The sequence below is a fragment of the Neofelis nebulosa genome, chromosome 14 (genome assembly GCF_028018385.1).
Source record: "Neofelis nebulosa isolate mNeoNeb1 chromosome 14, mNeoNeb1.pri, whole genome shotgun sequence".
Classification (NCBI taxonomy): domain Eukaryota; kingdom Metazoa; phylum Chordata; class Mammalia; order Carnivora; family Felidae; genus Neofelis; species Neofelis nebulosa.
This window is the reverse complement of record NC_080795.1, coordinates 73,435,881-73,453,467: the sequence shown is the minus strand read 5'-3', so window position 1 is coordinate 73,453,467 and position 17,587 is coordinate 73,435,881. Positions and strand designations below refer to the sequence as shown.

The 17,587-nt window shown below is 47.3% G+C and overlaps 2 long non-coding RNA genes across 2 annotated transcripts; both read left to right on the top strand.

Moving 5' to 3' along the window:
• Positions 1-1,509: 1,509 nt before the first annotated feature.
• On the top strand, positions 1,510-13,880 carry LOC131494644 (uncharacterized). The gene is made up of 3 exons (XR_009253517.1): positions 1,510-2,253; positions 6,329-6,406; positions 12,572-13,880. It is a non-coding gene; the product is annotated as an uncharacterized LOC131494644 (long non-coding RNA).
• On the top strand, positions 8,904-10,997 carry LOC131494645 (uncharacterized). The gene is made up of 3 exons (XR_009253518.1): positions 8,904-9,156; positions 10,052-10,275; positions 10,893-10,997. It is a non-coding gene; the product is annotated as an uncharacterized LOC131494645 (long non-coding RNA).
• Positions 13,881-17,587: the final 3,707 nt, after the last annotated feature.

The following is a 17,587-nucleotide window of genomic DNA, read 5'->3' as shown; positions in this document are numbered from 1 at the left end:
GGTCGGGAACGTGTTGAAAATCTCGTAACAGCTGGCAGGGAATTTAAATCAAAACTCCTTTCATTCCCCGGACCTTGTTTGGTTTTCATGAAAACCTACACGTGTGAAGGAAACTTTAGCACTGTTGCTATTAAAAGGCAATTTGGGACGCCTGGGTGGCTCGGTCGGTTAAGCGTCTGACTTCTTGATTTCAGCTCAGGTCGTGATCTCGCGGTTCGTGAGTTCGAGCCCCGTGTCGGGCTCTGTGCCGGCAGCATGGAGCCTGCTTGGGATTCTCTCTCTCTCTCTCTCTCTCTCTCTCTGTCTCTCCCCCCACTCTCAAAATGAATAAACTTTAAAAACAACATAAAAAAATTAAAAGGCGGTTTAGCCAGTAGACGGGGAGGTAGGGTCCTGGAGGGAATGGTGGCTGTGGGGCAGCTTGTGGCTAACACACACCTGTCAGGCAAATAACATGCCTTGGCTCTAGCTTTCTCCCTGGCTGGACTTGGCCCCCTTTAGATAAGGGTGGTCCTTTGCTTTCCTGAGACAGACAGAGCAGGTCTGGTGTCCAGAATCTAGGAAATTTTAATTATCCCCCTTCCCACTAACATAGCGGACTCAGCCTTGCCTACAGCTCCAAGAAGCATTTACAAGGGTCTCGTGCAGGCCACGCCCTTTTCCACCACACAACGTCCACTCGGTTCCACTTACCCCATTCTTCCCCATCCCGCAAAGAAGCAGCTGGTTGTTCTTGGGAGACAGGAGCTGAGAGGAGACGGCTGCAGGGGTGGGCAGTGCTCCAAAATCCAGAGATGTTTCTTCCAGGGCTCTTGTCTGGATTTACAGCTGCTTCTGCAGACTACGAGAACCTCAGCCCAGGGCCACTGGAGCCTCGTTCCAAAGAGATCAAAAAGATCCATCCGGCATGCTACCCTTCCCCATCCCCTTCCACCTTCCTTCCCCTCTTCATGCTGCAGGATCTTGAGTGTTGGATTGTCAAGAGGGGAGGTTTTTGTTTTTTTAAGTTTATTTATTTATTGTGAGAGAGTGAGAGCAGGGGAGGGGCAGAGAGAGAAGAGAGAGAGAATCCCAAGCAGGCTCCACACTGTCGGCATGGAGCCCGACATGGGGCTCGAGCCCGTGAACCGTGAGATCATGACCCGAGCCGAAATCAAGACTCAGACGCTTCACCAACGGAGCCACCCAGGTGCCCCAGGAGGAGAAGTTTTAGGAGAAACTCTTTGGCTTCCAGGTTCCCAGGGGACTGAGTTTAAGGTTCCAGGTTTGACGGACATTTGTCCTGAATGCTCAGGCCCAGACTCCCTCTTGTGCATCATTTCACACCCTCGTGGGGACCTGAGTCCTGATGTGGCTACCAAACCACACTTTCAATCATTTTCATACCGGTGATGGCTCATCTCTTCAAGATTCCGGGTCTTTCCCTCTACCAGGATGCATTAGTTGGGTAACACGTTAAGCTACTTAAAAAAATAAATAAATAAAAAGCAAAGGATTTAAAACAAGACAAGACATTTATCCTTTTCTTATGGAACAGACAGAGGTGCGTGGTCCTGAGTCAGTGGGCAGTTCGGCTCCACAGGAACCTCTGCTCCCAGGGAACCTTCCGCCCTACAGACCTGCGGTTTCCCAGCTGCTATCATTGCCCGGGGTGGACGTTGTCTCCTCCTCCTCCTCTACATTCCAGTTCAAGGGCTTTTGTCTTCCAGGAGATGACCTGGAAGTTGTGCACTTCACTTGGGCTCCCCTCTTGTTGTCACAGGGCCACACCTCGTTGCCAGGGGGGCGGGGAACGTAAACTTCCGGGTAGTCCTATTCCCAGCGGGGACCTAGGAGGTCCTCTCCCGAAGAGGAAGGGAAGGAGAATGCGCACAGACCGGGGGGTGCGGGTGCCACTTGGCAGAATCTGCCCCATCACAGGGGTCTCTCCTCCATCTTTCTCTCTTGCTTTCCATCCTGCTGAGATGTCGCTTTGATCAAATGAAGCTTCCTCTGACCACTCCCAGGCAGACCTTCCACCCCCCACCCCCTCACTACCTCCGCTCCTGCGCTGCTCTGTTTCTACCCCTGAGACAGCAGTTTCCAAACCGGCTCAGAACTCATCTGTCTGTTGCCTCGCTCTCCCTCTGCACCGTGAACAGCTTTGAGAACAGAGACCTCGCCTGATTCATCTCCGCGTTCCTATTCCTCTCACAGCGCTTGGCTCCTGGACGTGGTCAGCGGATTTATACGAGACAGAATGAATAATTCAAGGTGAGCCGAGGAACATCATTAAACAATACCACTGTAGGATTGCAAACAATAAAATGTTCGTTCAGATGGACTTTGGATAATTACCACTCACATCCATGCAGTGTTTCAGTGGTTACCAGGCAGTTGCCTCCAAGTGGTGTTTCATTTGGATTCCCATCCTCCTCTATCAATCACACGGTGTGGCTGACAGAGCATGTAATATTTCTGCCAATGTACAGCTCAAGGAACCAAGGGTTAGAAAGTTCGAGACAGGTCTGTACAAGCCACACATCCAGCAAGCGGTGGGCCTAGAGGAGGAGCCAGATTTTCGCATTCGTAACCCAGTGTCTTTCATCGCCGAGGGTCACTTTCTTGACTAGGTCCAGGGGACCCCAAGGCCCAGAGAGTTTCAGTCACCTCGGCAAGGCCAAAAGGCTCCCAGAACAATGCTTCGCATTCCTCCGAGGCAGTATGGATAGCTGTGGACTTTCAATGGAAGCACCCTGGATTCAAGATCGTTAGCTTTGTGTCCTTAGGTAGGCTCTGTCATCTGACCCTGGATTCACTTTTCTCTAAAGTAAGGATAGGATTCTCAATTATTGCCAGGATGAAGTGGGATTGAGGGAAGTGCCTTGGCATGCATAGTGTATTCAATTAAGGCCTGGCTATCCATCACATAATTACTGTTTTCCGAGAGCTGGAATCCAATTTTGATTCTCTTCAAAATAGTAATAATCTCTTGTATAGACAATTATAAGCCAGGCATTTTACATGCCCCCTTATAACAGCCTTTCCACTGGTGTCCTTGGAAGATAGATTGTGGTTCCTGCCACACCCACATTTCCTGAGGAAGGAATTGATCCTTAGTCGTTCCTCGAGCAAGAGAGACTGAATTCGGAACGCTGTTACCCTTTTCCTGACTGCGGTGGAGATGATATCTAATCAGATTCTCCTTCTCATGAGGTTACCCTGCAAAGTTCAGGGAGGACCAGCAGCTGGTCATGGGGGAAAGGGAAGATGTGACAGGGGCAGGTAGAGGCCACTGTAGCTGAGATACGCTATTGTGTCCCTGGAGTGAAGAGTCGCGTGCTCTTGCTCTGGGGGTGACCACAGCCGCGTGGACCCTAGGGACCCTAGGGACCCTAGGGAATTAGGATGACAGAGCTTCCGTGGATTCTGAATGGTCTCCCCATTCTGCTCTTAAAGAAACCCCAGGATCCACAGTTATTCTTAGTCTCCTCCAGAAAGCTGCCTTCCTCCACCCCAGTTTTCTAAGCTTCCCTTTATCTGAAGCACACTGAGGACATCTTATTTATTTATTTTTTTTAACGTTTATTTATTTTTGAGACAGAGACAGAGCATGAATGGGGGAGGGTCAGAGAGAGAGGGAGACGCAGAATTCGAAACAGGCTCCAGGCTCTGAGCTGGCAGCACAGAACCCGACGCGGGGCTTGAACCCACAAACTGCGAGATCGTGACCTGAGCCGAAGTTGGACGCTTAATCGACTGAGCCACCCAGGCGCCCCCATCTTAGTTATTTTTTAATGAAGACACAAACACAGCCATTATGATTCTTTAAAGATCAGGGAAAAGGCGATTCAGAGAGATTGGCTGTTGTCCTAGGGCTGTAAAGCCAGCTAGAGGCTGAGCTGGGATTCAGTCCAAGGTTCTTCTGGGATCATGATCTATTCTCTTCAAACTGCACCATAAAACTTCCACTTGTGCAGTATCCCTGGATTATACATGGCCTGTGTTTTCCTTCTTGGTGAATTTTTAAAACGATAGCACTCATTTTCCCACTAATCAGAAAGGATATGAGATGAGATATGTGTGGGATAGACTTTAACATAAGAAAAGTGCAGGGGGGCGCCTGGCTGGGTCAGTCGGTGGAGCATCCGACTTCGGCTCAGGTCATGATCACACAGCTTGTGAGTTCAAGCCCCGCATCAGGCTCTGTGCTGACAGCTCAGAGCCTGGAGCCTGCTTCGGATTCTGTCTCCCTCTCTCTCTCTTCCCCTCCCCTCCCCCCTCTCTCTCAAAAATAAATAAACATTAAAAAAAAAAAAAGAAAAGTGCAGGAATGTGTCCCATGTACTTTGAGGGTGCACTTGCCCCTTCAAATACAGAAGCTAAGAAAGCATTATCAGCTGTAGTACACCTTATTTGAAGAAACTTCCAGAATTCATGGAGCATAAAGGTGCTTTGACAGGGGTGTGGGGACGGACTCCTGCAGAAATGGTGGATAAGTAGATGGTTGCACATAAAATGTCTTTGGTCAGGACAGCATGTGGTCCATTTTTAGAGAATTCACTTCTTAAAGAAATGGATTCACAATTTGATGGGAAGAATTTTCACGTACAACTAAGATAAAAATGATGGAAAATCAGACTATATTCAGAAAGCAATTTTATCAGTAAAAGCACAGCATCACTGGGCGTAAATAGGTCTTTACACACTGGCTGGGAGTGGTGGGGGTGGGGAGCCATTTCCACTGCGGTTGAGAGAGAAGGTTTGGGATAGGACTGCCTAGGGTTGGGTCTCAGCTTTGCCTCTTAATTGTATGACTTAGGAAAACGATTTAACAGCTCTAAACCTCATTTCTCTTGTAAGTGAAGTGTGAATAATCACGGTAAGTACCATGTAGGTGATGAAAAAAAGTGCTTAGCTCGGTGCCTCATACAAAGTGCCGTATAGATCACTAGTGAAGCCGTTTTATCTTTGCATTTTAATTCATTTCTTCATGAGCGCTATTCTCAGAAAATTATACCAAAACAAGCCTTCCTGGAGACCGTAGTGGCTGTGTCTTCCTTTTATTTTTCTTTCTTTTTTTTTTTTTTTTTACATTTTATTTATTTTTGAGAGAGAGAGAGAGAGCGCAAGCACAAGTCAAGGAGGGGCAGAGAGAGGGAGACACAGAATCCGAAACAGGCTCCAGGCTCTGAGCTGTCAGCACAGAGCCCCATGCAGGGCTCAAACTCACAACTGTGAGGTCGTGACCTGAGCTGAAGTCCGACGCTTACCTGACTGAGCCACCCAGGCGCCCCATGGCTGTCTTTTTTATGTCCCCTTCCCATTCCTCTCCCTCTCTCTCCCTCTTACCTTCCCTCCGTCTCTCTCTCTCTTCCCCTTCCTTCCTTCCTTCCTTCCTTTCTCTGTCTCTGTCTCTGTCTCTGTCTCTCCCCCTCCCTCCCTCCATTCTCTTCAGTCTTTTTCTTCTCCTTGCCTCTACCTTCTATTCAACTGGCTCAAATTTCCAGGGAGTCGTTCATGTCTTAGTGTGAAAAATGGTCCTTGGTCAGCAATGCTCTGCTGTAGCCTCTCATTTCACTCTTCCTAAAGTAGCTTAAGGCTTCTACCAGCCGGAAATAAGAATTTAAGATTGTCTCGAGAGTTGAAGTGGGAAATCAATACGTAATTAACAAGAGAACACATTCAAAGCCATTTTACAGGGACAGATTGTCAATCAGACCAAAAGATCTTGACTCTTAACAATTGAAAGCATCACAGAGACCCTGAAATTGTGTGACCTTTAACTGGTGCCTCCATTTCCCCTCCCCCAGGCCCCAGTAAACAGCTTCTAGTTGGTTTCTATGAGTCTGGCTATTAAAGCAAGTGGGAGAGAGCAAAAGAAACATAATTGTTCCGTTACTCGAGGCAAACAAAAGGGAGGGGCGCCTGGGTGGCTCAGTCTGTTGAGCGAGAGAGGCTTGATTTCGGCTCTCAGGTCAGGATCTCAAGGCTCTTGAGTTCCAGTCCCGTGTGGGGCTCTGTGCTGTGCTGACAGTGAGGAGCCTGCTTGGGATTCTCTCTCTCCCTCTCTCTCTTCCCCTTACCAGCTTGTGCTGTCTCACGTTCTCTCCAAATAAATAAATAAACTTTAAAAAAAAGAAGAGGGACAATGAAGGAAGAAGCTGCAGGCATTACCGGTCCAAACCCTGATTGGAAGAGAGGGAGGGCTCGGTCCTGGGATTCCTTCTGCTTATACAAGGATCTGAGGGTATCCTCATTGCAAAGAGGAATGCACGAGGGTCTTATTTAATGCCATTAACCGTTCAGGCATATGAAAAAGGACTTGATACGGTTTTTTGGTCCTCAGGCAATGTTATTTGACTTTGCATGTGGCTTGCTTATGGAAGGACAGTGCTTCACCTCCCAAGTGTGTATCATTTCCATAGTAAGTAAGTTAATGCATATGTGTGCTGGTTTTAGAGTGTGAGAGGAAGAGCATGTTCCGCTGGGAGGGAAGGTGGGGGGGGGCGTGTCCCTCCACGCTTGGTTCAGGGGCTTGCATATCCCAGGTATAGGAGACCCAGAGTTACGTGGTAGGTAGTCAATGGTTCAGTGCCTGTACCATATTCAGAGAACCGTAGCTACCCCACACAGTGTTGTTCCTCAGATAGGGCCTCAGCTAAGCATCCAACACACACACACACACACACACACACATATATACGTATATACACACATATACATGCATATTTTTTTTTTCAGAGTCAAGACAAAAAAATTGAATAGGATATAGGTCACCACTTTTTCTGGCTCTTTCTTTGGAGGATGGTACCATTTGTTGCACTTCCCCTAGGAACGCAGTATTGCTTTTGAGGCACGGTCTTGGCATGGAAAGGGAGCAGTTTCAGGATCTTCCATTTGGATATTTATACCATAATGGGTCAGCAGACCAGTAGGAGGGTTTCGCCAGCTGCCAAATATGTATAACCCAGTTGTATATTTGGGACTCAGGGCAATGACAACCTGGATCCATTTGGCCAAATTTCACTGAACACCTGAATCGCCATAAATCTCGACGTTACCCTGTGAAGCATGTTGATGTTTGGGCCTGGTATCAGTGTCTGGACAGATATTTTGTCCAATAGTTATGGATAGTCTTTCCTCAAAGCATGGCTACTTTGGCAAATGGCTGCAGGTTCCCTCAGGGAGAGGGTTGGGGAATAGTTACTTAATATATATGTGGTAAAGTTGTAGAGTCCTTTCTCCATGGGACTCCGCTTCCCTCTTCCAGTGGGCTCTGTGCCTTGAGTTAATTTAGATTGAGAAACTGGCTGAGGTGGGCAGTTTTTCATATCAGGAGCTGTTGTTAGCTTTTGGGTCTCCATCTCTTGATTTTTCTGCTGATATATATATATAATATATAATATATATAATATATATATATTATATATATATAATATATATTATATATTATATATAATATCATGCATATATATAATATATATAATATATAATATAATATATAATATAATATATAATATATATATAATATCATGCATAACATATACATGTACATGCGTAACATATACATGATATATATATAATTTGACAACACATGATATTATATATATTTTTTTATATTTATATATAAATTTATATGTATAAATTGATAACATGCTAGTCGGCACTCCATCTATCCACCTTGTAGGAAAAGCGTGAGTCTTACAAGTCAGGCACTCTGAAGGCCACTCAGCCTTGCTACTTGGCCTACAAGCATTAAGTACTGCCTCTTGGCCTCTTCCTTTCTGGGCTTCCATCATCCCTACTGATGTTAGGGAGCTCAGTTCCACGGCCACAGCCCCAGGGGGCAGCCGTGACCTCCAGCAGACAGCCACTGCCCGGTTTCCCGTCAGTGCATCGCTTACCTCCCTAACGAAGGAAGTGCACTCTGGGTTCTCCTGAGGAACAGTCAGATGTGGGCTTGCAGGCTTTATATAATAATTCCATTCTAGCGATCCTCCCTTCCTGAGCCTTTTCATTGTGTCTTCAATACTGTGGCAAGGATCTTCCGGTTTCTCCACATCATTTACTAGAGTTTATCGTTAAGTCCAGGCTTTAAGACGCTCCCCTGTCCAACTGTTAGGACTTATTTCTAGCATCTTTCTGAAACATTAAAAATTTTGAGAAAAGCGTGATGGCCCCCAGGCCAATACTTTTTTTCTGCTGTGTCTTATATTTTTCCCACAAGGTAGGTACAGCTGCCACAACGTTCACTGTGTTCCTTGGGATGTTGTGGATATACTTTAGAGAGTTATTGCAATTCTTTCGGTGTGTAGGGAATGTATTCCAAGAGTGGGGCTCACGGTTGTTGTTGGCTTTGAGGATCTCGGCAAAGCTGATGGTATTGTCTGGGGCACAGGACTCTCTGTTGGGGGAAGAAAAGAGGGACTCTGAACAGGTGCATGAAGTTTCTGTCTGATATATTTGACAGAGTCTATGTTTTTTCCCAATACAAGGCAAGCATAAACAAGCATAAAACAAAACCAGAGAGTATATCCTTAAATCCAACAAAGGTAGAAGACGAAAGTTAACCCCAACAACAATTTATTTTTATTGCCATTTCATGCTTTTGCATGATCAAAATATAACATCTATAAGGATTTTGAGGCAACTTGATCCAAACCTCCTTCAAATCGCACAGCTGTCATTGCTCTAGAATATTCCGTGTCATTGACACAAACCTGTAGGTATCTTCTGGGTTGCCATTTTTCCAAAGAGATCTTTCTTCCATGACCAGGGGCAGGTCCAGGTTTTGTGGATGTTGAAACTTATACAAAACTAGAACCACTCTTGGTATTAGGCAGGGTTCTCCAGAGAAATGGAACCAATAGGAATCCTATTGGTTCTTACAAGTACACACGCACACACACACACACACACACACACACTTACTTATTTGTTTTAGGAATTGCTCATGCAACACAAAGACTGAGAAGTGCCACAGTCTGCCATATTCATAGAGAACCAGGGAAGCTGGTGGCATAGTTCAGTCTGGGTCTGAGAACCTGGGAGCACCAACGTCTGTCTGAGGACAGGAGAAGATGGATGTCCCAGCTCAAGCAAACAAAGGAAATTCACCTTCCTCCACTCGTTCCATTTTGGCCTCAACAGGTTGGATGATGCCCACCCACCCTGGTGAGCATGGTCTATATTACTCTGTCTGCACATTGAAATGCTAATGTCTTCCAGAAACACCTTCACAGACACACCCAGAAATGATGTTTTACCAGCTCCTGGGCATCCTGTAGGCCCGTCAACTGTCGCCTTCTTTAAGGAAAGGAAAACTAAATTATCAATATAAAATTAGGTATAGGGCCTTGGAAGGAGCCTTTCAGGTGAGGAATCCTAAAGCTTCAACTTCATCAGCTCCGTGGTTATCCACTTCTGGCCCCATCATTATGGAAGAGGGCACCTCTCAGATTCTAGACCTCTCAGACGTAGGACAGTACCTACGTCTATGAATTCCGTGTATGTGGTTGATGGTACATTAAAATTTGGAGCAATTCCATCACTATAGGCTGAGTAAGTGTTCTTGCTTACCTTCATAATATTTAATCCTGGACTATAATAATATTGCCAGGGGACTGCTTTTCAGTGAAAGGGATTTGTAACCCAACAGACAAGTGTTTGGAGACAGTTTCCTGGACACTGACATGATTCATCTCACAATCCAGGATGTGGGATTATTGTTCAAATGGAAACTTGTTTACAGATTCATGTCTTAATATTTCCCGACTCCTGCAACCCTTGTTGAGAGGGTTGGGATTCTTTATTGTAGATTCAGCCCCTGTGGGTCTACAGCTTCTATCACAGTTTTCTATGGCTTGGGCAACTTGTGATGGTTTTAAGTACAAGAGGCACTTTGCGAAGACCTTATTTTCTAACAGTCATTATCCTGACCACTATTCTTGTGTGTTCTTCTCTTCCAACCTCTGATTGGCAACCACGTGATGTAACCTGCTTAATGAAAATCGTCACGTACTTGGCATCACTGGGGCTGCTGCATGGACCATGTCCTTCATGATGGCAGCCTTCGGGCTTTGAGAGAACGTGATGCAGTCTCCTTGCTCTGCACGCCCGCGTCACTCGCCAGCCCTGTGTCTCTCTGCAAGTGGGAATCAGTTCCTCTGTCTCACGTGGCTGAGGTTGTTGAGTGGCTCTTCTAGACTGCGCACGCTCAAGTGGGAGCTGTAGGCACGTCCATCGCTCCGTTTCCTCCATGGCGGTCCGGGATGGAGAAGGCACCAGGCTCAGGTCCCCATCATCTTCATTGTTACTTCCATGTCCATGCTGTGGTGATGGACGCTTCTGTTGTGGGGCTCCGTTGCCCGGGTCTTCCTTGATCTTCCTAGATCCTATCTTACTACTCGCTTACCAGGTGGTATCATAAAAAGTTTTCAGACAACAGCCAGGAGTCATGTCCTCAAAGTGATCATCCAATGATTTGTTGACCAAAATGTTAGGGACTGTGGCTGTGTCATAACAGTTTCAGGCAGTGATGCCTAGGTCACGCCTACGGTCTGGATCTCCGATATAGTAAGACTGCTGCGTTCATGTGATAAAGTACGGGCCGGGTTTTCTTTCATGTATATATTTTTTTAAATTTAAACTTTAGTTGGTTAACATACAGCACAGTATTGGCTTCAGGAGTAGAATTCAGTGATTTGTCACTTCCATAAAACACTCAGTGCTCATCACAAGCGCCCTCCTTAATCCCCATCACCCATCTAGCCCACCTCCCACCCACCTCCCTCCATCAACCCTCAGTTTGTTCTCTATCATTAAGAGTCTCTTGTGGTTGTTTCCCTCTGTCCTCTTCCCCCACCCCCTTCCCACATGTTCGTCTGTTCTGTTTCTTAAATTCCACATAGGAGTGAAATCATATGGTATTCGTCTTCCTCTGGCTGACATACTTCGCTTAGCCTAACACCTTCTGGCTCCATCCATATCGTCGCAAATGGCAAGATTTCCTTTCCTTTTTTTTTTTTTTTTTTGATGGGTGAGCGATATTCCATTGTCTATGCGTATTCTCTTTTCATTACTCTGCAACATCTGCTGTTTAAAAAAACCTCTGGATGGGGCGCCCGAGTGGCTCAGTCGGTTAAAGCGTCCAACTTCAGCTCAGGTCATGATCTCACAGTTCGTGAGTTCAAGCCCCATGTCAGGCTCTGTGCTGACAGCTCAGAGCCTGGACCCTGCTTTGGATTCTATGTCTCCCTCTCTCTCTGACCCTCCCCTACTCATGCTCTGTCTCTCTCTGTCTCAAAAATAAATAAAACATTAAAAAAAAAATTAAAAAACCTCTGGAAGACATCAGCAGTGGGTGCTTTGGGTATCTGGAGTAGAGGGGAGAGTTTTTGGCAGGTGAGCTCAGGGAAGACTTTCCCAGTGGGTTCAGTGATACTGTGCTACCTGGACCTTTAGCCTTTGGTCATTTGCTAGTTAAGTTAAAGCCCAGAGATCCCCGACCCGTCATACCAAAATGGTACGAGCCTGTTTCTCTGAAACCCAGTGTTCTCATTTCTGTTCATAAGTGCACAAATCCCAATGTGGCAAAGGCAAATATATTACTGGGTTCCTCTTTTCTTTGCGTGTGTAGTCGACACACAATGTTGTGTTCGTTTCAGGTGTATCTATTACCGTGTTTTGATTATGGTGGAGTTAATGTAGGAGGTGGGAAATGGAGGCGTTATTGTTTTGATGACAGTCCTGAGGAGGAGCCAGAAGATATAATACTGCATATACTTTGACTTGTGTGCAATTTTAGATGCCTTAATACGTCTCTAATATTTTTATCCAAATGACATTTTCACTGGGAGTCATTTGACTCTGTGTTGAGAGAGCAGGAAAGGAGGGAGAGACACTTGTGCCCTGTGAGATGTGAGATGTTGCCTTCTGTCGGACTCAGTGGGAACCTGGATCCCAGTGGAGCCCCATGTCCTTGGATTCACCCCCTTTGAGCTGCTCGCTAACTGCAGAGACCTCGAGAAAGTGCCTTCACCCCGCAACCTTTGGTCTCCCACACCGGGAAGCTGGTTCTTACGCAGGTTATTGTTAGGTTGGTCCTCTCTGCTCTTTTTAGGTAAAAAATAAATAACGGAAGGTAGATCTGTTTGTTTGCTGCATTACTTCAGGATTTAAGGAAAAGAAAACTTGCCATTTGACTTATTGATGTCTTGAGACATACCCAAAGAGCCATATTCAACCCTGAAAGTCTACGCAAAGGTTTATTTGTTCAGGAGACATCCCCCCACCCCCCACACTCTAAACCCTCCTGAGACAGCTCGCTGTTGTTGGGATTCCCGTTTCCTGGGTCCTTAGTGATATCGAGGCTGGTTTTGGTGCATTCCAGTCCTTTCTATTTCCCTGGGAGCCAGTTCTGCTCCATCTAGCAGACCTTCTTGATGGGGTTGTTTTAAATGAGGGGGCGGGGCTCTGTTCAGAAAACAGAAGGAGGGGGCAGGGTGTGTGGAGGAGGAAAGAGGGGATCTGAGGAGGTTTAATTCCCAGCCTTTTCTTTGGGCCCTGGCCACTCACTTCCTTCTTCCAGGGCTGTGTTGCTTTCCTGCAGGGCTGAGTCTCCGTGCTCCCAGGATGAGTTATCTGAACCAGCGCTCGTCCCAGCTCATCCTGCCTGCAGCTTCTCCAGCCTGAAGTACAGAGCATCCTCTGCCTGCAGCGCGGCCCCTTCTTGGCCTCTGAAGACAAGATGTAGCCCATGATGGCAGCTTCGTCTCACTTTGCTTGGGATCTGGGAGGCCCATTACATGCCTGCTGAGCCACGGAGCCACGGTCTCCGCTAATCTTCACGCGACTTCTGTGTGAGCCTGGCTTCAACACCGGCTTTCACAGACATGGCGCCTGACACTCAGAGAGATCAAGCAGCTTACCTGGGGTCCCGAGTATAAGGACTAGGACTTGAACTCAGTCTTGCCCTTTCCCGAAGCCTGTCTCTTTGTGCTAAGCCAGAGGGACTAGACTTACCTTCGCCACACGGCCAACAGGGAGGGTGGGCAGAGCTCATCCCTTCTTTCCAATGTCCCCGCGAGACAGAAACGTCTCTCAACACTTCTGCCTTTTCAGGAAAGTGCTGGCACAGGGCATTTTCACTCCTCTCAACTCTCCTTATGGGCATGAGATCCTACAGAGGGTGAAAAACTTGGGGGGTGGGTTGGCGATCAGGTCTATAAAGTATTTGTTTCAGGGGGCAGAGAGTTGAACGAAGGGGAAGCTGCCAGTGGATTTCTGGGGCAGATTTATACATGGGGGTCTTGGCCAGGTGCCAGTCCTTAACGATGTAAACGCTCCTGTCCATTTTGCACGCGGAAACTGCATCGGGCAGATTGCCGAGAACCTAAAGCTCCAGAGCAAATAAACCGAGAGTTTTCTCTTTGGTTGGGAAGGGGACAAGCAAGAATGTACACGTGAGAAGGCAGCATTACTCTTAACAGGTGCCTGCTCTTTCCCAAGTGACTGTAATTTCCCTGTGTCTTAATTCCCTAGCCGCAAAATAGACACAATGATTCTTTACGAATTGCACCAGGCTTTGGCCAAGACAGGTGGGGACTATATATGAGAAAGGGTCTTATATCCTTAGGAAGAAAGGCGGCTTGTACTCCAAGGTATTTATGTTATTAATTTTATTCAAAAATTAAAAATGGGTTAGGGAGACCACAAAGGCATTTTATTGCTCTAAGCTGTCAGAAAGTTCCAGCTGAATGGACTCATCCAAGGTTTTCTTCAAATGAACAGGATTAAGCTATTATTTTTGTCAATCTGGATGGTTTCTTCACCCTGCACAATTCTTAAAACCTCATTGTGATTCATTTCAACTCTCAAAACTTGGGCTGAACACATTTTAATAGGGGTGGAGGCTAATTTGGTTGGGATTTGAAGCTTGTGGCAGGAGAGTCAAGGGTTTGCCTCCTTTAGGAAACAAACTCCTCCTCAAAGAATAAGAAAATTATAATCTGAAGGCTTGTGTGCTTTAAACATATATTAATAGAACTTCAGGTATATTTTTCTTGTTCATTTTCAATGTGGCTTATGGAAAAGAGCACAGACAGTAAGTCGGGAGCTTGTCGGCTTTTTAGGGACCAGCTATTTTCACTTCCATAGATGGCTTTACTCAAGTTCAGGTTCTGCATTGGAGTCATTAGCACCACCTCCATTAGGTTTTCATGGAATGCAGCAGAAACTCTTACGTGCCTTCCTAATATATCCCCCCTCACACCCCAGGGGTAAGAAACTTGCTTATTTTTTAGGAAAAGCAAATGCCCAGCTAAATACTCACATTTTCACAGCGTCCCCATACTGGAGTTGGCAAGGAGGACCTAAGTGGAGTTGTACTTTGGGCCTCTGGAGTAGTTTTTGGTTTCCTGAAAAAAACGAGGCGGAAAGGACTGGTGTCTCTTCCCCACTTCCTTCTGCTTGGAATGTAGAAGTGTTGCTTGGAGCTGTGGCAGCCATCTTGTAAACGTGAGAACAAAGCTGAAGACAGCAGAGCAGAAAGATCGCACACTCCAGGCTCCAGATGGCACCGAATAAACAAGTAGAAGCCAAACCTAAAATTTCCCGCCTAGGAAGTGGGTGAAAAATAAACCCTGTTTGTAGAAGCCACTCTTAGCTGGCTTATACATGTACCTGAATGTATTCCTGACTGATGAGGAAAGAGACTTCCTAGCACGAAGTCTGGCATGCTGAGTTACCCGGCGAGTGCTTTGAGCAAGGTCGGGTTAATAGTCCTTCTTTTTTTTTTTTTTTTTTTTTTTTAATTTTTTTTTTTCAACGTTTTTAATTTATTTTTGGGACAGAGAGAGACAGAGCATGAACGGGGGAGGGGCAGAGACAGAGGGAGACACAGAAGCGGAAACAGGCTCCAGGCTCTGAGCCATCAGCCCAGAGCCTGACGCGGGGCTCGAACTCACGGACCGCGAGATCGTGACCTGGCTGAAGTCGGACGCTTAACCGACTGCGCCACCCAGGCGCCCAATAGTCCTTCTTTTTAATTAGCCTAACAAACATTCAGCCTCCCTGTTGTGCTGGATACTTTGTAGAGCTCTCCAGAGCTTCTCACACAACTGAGACCGAGCCTTTGCCCTTGAGGTAGTTGTAATCTCAATAGGAAGACAAAGAACTATAATTCAAGGCCATGCATGAGTACTGTGTGGAAAATGTACAGCATGCTTTAGGACATGGGGTAGAACACCGAGTGTCAAAAAATACAAGACGAAGGGGAAAGGCTCGTCTTCCATCTGGGGAGCACGGGGCCATCGGAAACCCTTCCCAGAGAGGTTGCTGTAGCTGCCTACGTCACGGCATTGAGTGGCCCGAGAATTTGAATCCGAGTCTCTGAAATAAACAGTAACGATAAACACGGCTAACACTGAAGGATCATTTCCTTGACGTCTGGCCCTCGACAAGTATTACCTCATTTAACAGCCACAACAGCTCTCCGAGCTAAGAACGATTACCACTTCCCGTTTTACAGATGAAGAAACTGAGACTCAGCGAGGTAAATGACTTGCCCCAAACCACATAAATGGTATAAAACTGAGGCTAGGATTGGAGCCACGTAGCTCTGACTTTATACTCTGCGCATGGAACCGTCTTGTAACCTGTCCCGTTAAATACCTTGGCAGTATCGATGGAATTGGGTCCTCCGGTTCCCAAGTGGGACTTATGATCTCATTTTGATATTAGGACTCTCTTTGTAAAGGGCCGCTTTCTGGAAGCCCCACCTGCACAAGGTATATTAAGTGGAGGCTAATAATACATTTTCACTTCAACTTGTTCTGTTCTGGCCTGTTTGTTTTTATGTCTCCAAGTTACTGGTCGCCTTCAGGGACAGCTGGAATCCTAGGGAGGCTAGGGCGGGGAGCAGATTTGGAGGAGGATACGAAGGCGTCCAGAGTCTTGCTGTTGGGCGGTTTGGGAGGCAGTTTGAATCAGAGAAGACTTCAGGGAAGAGACGGCATTTGAGCTTTGTGTAATTGGATTGGTTCATATTAGTATTTCCTCTAGCCCGGCATCCAATCTAGCGTGGTGACTTGAGGCCTGGCTTTGAAAAGCTATTTCAGGCATCATGGATTCCCGTGGGAGAAGCTGGTTGACCTGAAGAATGAATCATATCGGACCTCCCTTGGGAGACTGGAGAGGTGTCGGGGAGCCGAGGACACAGCGTTCTTGGACTGCCATCAAAAGCGTGCAGTCTTTTCATCTACAATGCTTTTTGCACAATGAGCTTGGGCTCCACGTGTACCCACAGGTAGCACGTTGTTCGTAAGATGCTACACCTGCCGAGATGCGGTATTCACCAAGGCTTACCGCGACGCACATGAATTAGACAGGGGTGGTCCTGTGTATGGTACGGCTGAGGACACGGAGGCTCAAAGCAGTAAAATGACTTGCCCCTGGTCTCCCAGTGAAATGGACTGAGGTAGAGTGTGCGAGCTTCAAGTCCGTCGTCCGTTCCGGGACGCCATGATGCTTGCCTGTCCAGAGCACAGGAACCAGGACCCAACCCCGTGTCTTGAGGCAGGAGTATATGGATTCCCTTCACCCGTCACCCCCCGTCAAACTGGCATCTGTGAGAAAGGCAGCAGAGGTGAGGTTGGGGAGCCAGGTTTGGTGCTTCACAAGGCCCGGGGAAGCTGGTGAGGGCGAGCAGAGAGTGGGGTCTGAGCGGTGAGAGAGCTGGCAAGGAAAGCCAGAGGGCACCAGCAGCCCCGGTGGTGAACTCGAGTCCCAGAGCAACGGCACGCTTGGTGGTGTGCAGGCTTTGGTGGCAGACAGTTCTGGGCTCAAGTTCATTCCGCGTCCACCGGTGGAATGCCAGGCAGACGGTATGCACAGGAGGCAACGTGGTGAGAGGCCTGGTCTGGGGGAGCTTGTCGTCTAGTGGGAGAGACAGACAAATAAACAGGTACCCACCGTCCAGTGTGAGAAGGAGGCGTGCAGGCGGCTAACGTCGCTTGGGGGAGGGAAATTCACTGCCGAGCGGAAGGTTTAGGGACACCTGGGTGGCTCCATCAGTTAAGCGTCTACCTCTTCCTCCCGACTCAGGTCATGATCTTGCAGTTTGCCGGACCCAGCCCCGCGCAGGGCTCCGTGCTGGGCTTGGAGCCTTCTTGAGACTCTCTCTCTCCCTCTCTCTGCCCCTCCCCTGCTCGTGCTCTCTCTCTTTCTCTCTCAAAATAAATAAAGATGTATACAAATTTTGTAAAAAAGAAGTGGAAGGTTTAAAATCAGGATTTTATCTTGAGAGAGGCTACGCCTAGAGTGGGATCTCCTGAACAGGAGTTAGCCAGGAAAGGAGCAGGTGGTGAGGGAGGAAGACAGCATTTGCAGAGACCAGCCATACTCCCTTTCAGCACGGAAACTTCACCGACCCCCTTCCCCACGCGTTCCCCTGTCATTCCCCACACGCTGCCCCGCACATTTCTGCGGATTAGTGGACGTGGGCCCTCCACCCCCTGTAGAGTCACAGCCCTTTATCTGAGCATCCCTCGATTCGAGAAAGTTCTTTCCTTTTACTCCAGGGGACTTCGTATTGCCGAGACCACAG